We start from the raw sequence: 4379 nt of genomic DNA, 5'->3' as shown, positions 1-4379 counted from the left end.
GTACATTGTTTAATTTCTTTCCTAAGCATGGGTTAATCCAAAATTTTCTGTTTTATGGAGAACGAGTGCTAGCTAGAAATGTGAAGTAGCGCCCTCAGTCAGCCTCAACCTTTTCTCCAGTTCTAGGTAGATTGAGAAGGAGGTGGGGGAAGCATTCTTCACTATCAGACACTTACAGAATGTGAACCAGGCCAGAGAGTGTGTTTATCATGAACACCTTGGAGGGCAACTTCCAATTATGTGCATTTATAGATGAGGAGCATGCTTCAGACAATGCAAAATTTCACTTTTTATTTGGCATTTTTTGGTAATGGATTTCTCTTCCCAATCATATTTTGCATAAACTAGTATCAGAGTGGATTTATATTCTCAGAGCACAAGTTGGAGGTGTGATGGAGGGGGTTAAGAGTAAAGCAAGTCAATCTGGACTTTAAAAATCGTCCAGGGGAAGTTGACAAGAGAACAAAACCAGACTGAGCTGACTACTGTAATTACTAGCATTCAACATCATCATTATCAAACTAGCCTTGAACATGGAAACTTCCTTTGAGGATCATTCATATTACCGATGTCATCTCTTATAACCTCTCTGTTTTACAGAGAAATACATTGAGACCTACAGCCTAGAGGTGTCTTAGGTACCATCTCCGGGGCTAGGGTCTTCATGGTATTTCTTTCGGAAGTCAAAAGATGGGGGTGAACTTTAGGTGGCAATAGGGTGGAGGGTGGGACGGAAGTGGAGACTGCCGGAGAAGAGGGCGGGGGAGAAGGCTTAGGTGGGAAACAGGTGCAAGTGGCACAGGGATCCCCCTGAAATTAAGGGCCATAGCAGCTGGAGGCAAAGGCTGCCGCTGCAGGAGTAGTGATGGAGAGAGAAAGGCCCTACGCGACGGAGAAACTCCCACGCCAGCAGAGGGCGTACATAGAAACGCCGTCTCCCTCTCCCCGTGGACAAGTAGTGGAGGCCTGGATTTACGGGCCAAGGAAAAAATGTCGAGTTCTCCTCCCCTAACTCGCATCCCTTCTAGGGGGGACTAGGGTGCCTCTCGGAGTTCTTCCTCGGCTTCTCGGAGGGAAGGGGCAAACCCCGTGGGAGTCCAGCGAGGCTTTGCGCCTCACCAGGTAGAGGGCACGCGACACGGCACAGGTGGCAAGACGAGCCACCACCCCCCCTCCCCGCCCACGAACCCTCACCGTGTCCCTCCTGGAGGAGAAAGGAAAGGAGGGCGGGAGAGAGCGGCGACACGGGGCGGGGCTGGGGGCGGGGTCGCCAGGGCGCCCAATCCCCTTCTTTCCCCCGCCCCTTCTCCGCCCCCCGTCCCCTTTCTACCAACGGAGCGCTGCGGTGAGCGGTGCCTGTCACGGCAGCCGTCTGGGTGCGATTCGCCCTCCTTTTATTCTCCCCTTTCTCTCTTTTTTTTCTCCCTTTCCTATTTTTGTGAATGAAAGAAAGAGGTCGAGAGCGGTCCCCGGGACTGCTGCGCTAGGCGTCTTGGCGGCTGCGTCCTCGGAGCGAGCCAGGCGTAGCAGCGGCGGCCTTGCCCCGCATTCCTCTCCTGCGCGCCGCCTCCAGCCTGCGCAGGCAGAGGACCGGAGGCGGCGCGGCCCAGCCGCCTGAGGTCGGAGCGGCCGCGCGCAGCCCGGCTCCGGCGCGCCTCCATGACATTGGGCACCTGGGGCGCGGGGAGATGCTGATCCGGAAGAGGCGATGGCTGCAGTGGCGCGCACGCGGCCGCTCCCGGCCCGCCGTCCGGCCTGAGCTACTCCGTCTGAGTTTCTGATCTAACGCCCCCGGGCCCAGAGCTTGTAGCAGCAGCAGCGGCAACAGTAGCAGCAGAAACAGCAGCGGCAGCAGCAAAAGCAGCAGCAGCAGCGCAGCGCAGCGGTGCCGACATCGTCCTAACTTGCACGCGTGGAGTGACCCCAGACATTTCACTAAAATGAGCGTGCTTAGCAGGAAGAGATGTGTTCCTTACACTAGAAATCACCCCGTCACATGTAGTGGTGTAAGTAAATGATTAATTTCTATTATGGCCAGGTTGCAAGCAGTCTTTGGAAACGCGCCGCTTCACCCTCCTGTGCCCTCCCGGCTCTGCCCGCACCCCTCCTATCTACCCCTCCTAACTTCCCATCCGCTCTCGCTCTTCCCTGGGCTATAGCTTCGGCTGTTGGGGTCTCAGGGGGCGGGAGACTAACAACCTTTTCCGGGTTTTTCTAGGGAAAGGAAGATGACTCGACTTCCTTGGAGTTTCGAGGCCTTCCCCTTAAAATTTTTTTATTTTTCTGTTGTGTGTGTGTGAAGAGCAGCGTGTCAGGAAAAAAGGTCCAGAGTGGGGGAAATGTTTCCGTTAGAAAACAATGGAATTTGGGTGCTTTGCTCCTGGTCCCAGAGATGTTTCTTTCAACCCAACTCCAAATGTAGTCTGTCTTTGCATCTGAGTTCTGGCCAACTTCTGGGAGAAATCCTTAGTATCGTTTTTTGGTGTATGAGAAGGCTTATTCTGTGTTAGGCTTGCATTTCTGTTAATACGACCATTCAAGATCCCTTTGGGCCTTGCTGTCCACTGGATCTGCAAGGAGTATTCATCTCTCCATCTTCCTCCATATTACAATGTCAGCGACTCTGGTAGGAGCCTCCTTTAAATTTGAAGGCCATCCTCTCTGCTCATCTCTTCCTGATTCTCCCTTCCTATCCATCCTCCTTAATTTTTACCTTCATTTTCATGATAGTCCACCCTTTCTCATTTTGTAAGGTGCGGGATGTGGGATATTGGTTGCTAGGAGACAAGCCAGGCTCCCAGGGAGATTCTGTTGTTTCCTTGACAACCAGACTAGGGCAGCCACAGATGAACAAGCCTCCTATCAGCTGTGGGAGGGAAAGGGGGCTTTTCTGGGCTCTGCAAAGAGTGTGTGTAGGGGTGTGGGGGTGGAACTGGGAGCCCGTGAAGATTGTAGCTAATCTGGGCACACCTTGCTTTTTAGTCTGTCCTGAGTACAAAGAGCTGGGAGAGCAGTGGGCAAGAGGCTTTTTTTGTGGAGAGAACAGGGATCATGGGATAATGTAGGGAGGGAACATTTAGATGAGTCTGAGATCACTGAAGAATAGGAATGAATTGGGGGTTGTGACACCCAGGGACGGGTGGCAAGGAAGTCGTAGCTTATGGAGGTTACTCAGAAGTCTCAGAAGGCATGGGGATGAGGCAATTGTACAGAAAGGTCTAGAGTCATTGAAAGAGGGAGTGCCAGAAGGAAAGGGGAAATTGTGAAGCTCATTCAGTGGGTTGTATCATCGTACATCATCAATGATACCTAAAGTAGCAATATTTTAGAGCAAAAGTTACATTACTGTTGGGTTGCCATGCTATCTGCAGTATAGGATCCTTGTTTAAGGCAGGCCTGATTAGACTAAGAGTTCTGCTGGCTTAATTAGGCCAGTCTGTATCTTAAAGAGAGATATAATTACATATATAGATATGTAATCTAGCATTATATAATCCCACATTACATAAGAAGGCAAAGACCTCCTTTCAGCCCAGCCTCTCTTGGCATGAATTCTCCAAGGTTCAGGAGACTTTCTTCTAACCAAAGCCCTCAAACCCATTTTCCAGAAGAGCAGGCTGACACCTAGAGAAGTGAAGTAATTTGCCCTTTCCTAGATGTGACAATGACGTTTCTAGTCGGACAGTTGGGACAGGAGTGGAGGGAGTGAGAATGATAAAAATAGGGAGGAAGCGAAAGGATGAGCAGGGGAAGGATGAAGAGGGGCTGTCCAGCCTGAGCAGCACCCCCCAGGTCTGCTAGCTAAACTCACAGCACAGCGTGTGTCACTCTCCTACTTGGGTGCCTGTTGCCTACTTAACCTTAGAGGTGCATAAGGCAATTTGAACTCAAGTGTTTCTGACTCTCAATTCCATATTCTATAAAGAGTTACACTATCTTTCCATTGCAAATGGTGAGGATCTCTGTGGTCGTGGTGGTCTGAAAAGGGAAACCGAGTCTCGAGGGGCTTGATAGAAATGTTGGAGAAAAAGCAGGAAGAGGAACTGCTGGGAAGTGTGTTGGTAGCCACAGCAATAGCACCACCTCCTTACGAAACTACGTCTCCTTGCTTATGCACTCGTGTGTGAGCATTTTAATCAAAACTCGCTGATCCAGGACCAGCGCTGCTCTGCTGTCTGGCACCCTCCCCACCATCAAGATGCTCCTGGACTTGAGAACTGATGCTCCTTCTCTGGGCCTTCTCATTTCCCTCTGCCTGCATACCAACATGCAATCTAAATTTGAGAAGGAACTTCTATTGGCCAGTCTAGTGGGTTTTTCTTTTATATCCTATATCTGTACATATTTGTATTTGAGAGTCTATCTGTTTTGTTCTCCAA

At 50.6% G+C, this 4379-nt stretch overlaps 1 protein-coding gene across 1 annotated transcript in view; it reads left to right on the top strand.

Moving 5' to 3' along the window:
- The first annotated feature begins 1608 nt into the window (after positions 1-1608).
- Positions 1609-4379, top strand: part of RHOBTB2 (Rho related BTB domain containing 2) — a 20125-nt gene continuing 17354 nt past the window's right edge. Inside the window, exon 1 of the mRNA XM_011366638.2 lies at positions 1609-2006. The gene's annotated coding sequence lies outside the window, so the exon portion shown is untranslated. The remainder of the gene's footprint in view (positions 2007-4379) is intronic.

Source organism: Pteropus vampyrus, unplaced genomic scaffold (assembly GCF_000151845.1).
Source record: "Pteropus vampyrus isolate Shadow unplaced genomic scaffold, Pvam_2.0 Scaffold126, whole genome shotgun sequence".
In the NCBI taxonomy this organism is placed as follows: Eukaryota; Metazoa; Chordata; class Mammalia; order Chiroptera; family Pteropodidae; genus Pteropus; species Pteropus vampyrus.
This window is presented reverse-complemented; position numbering and strand designations above follow the sequence as displayed.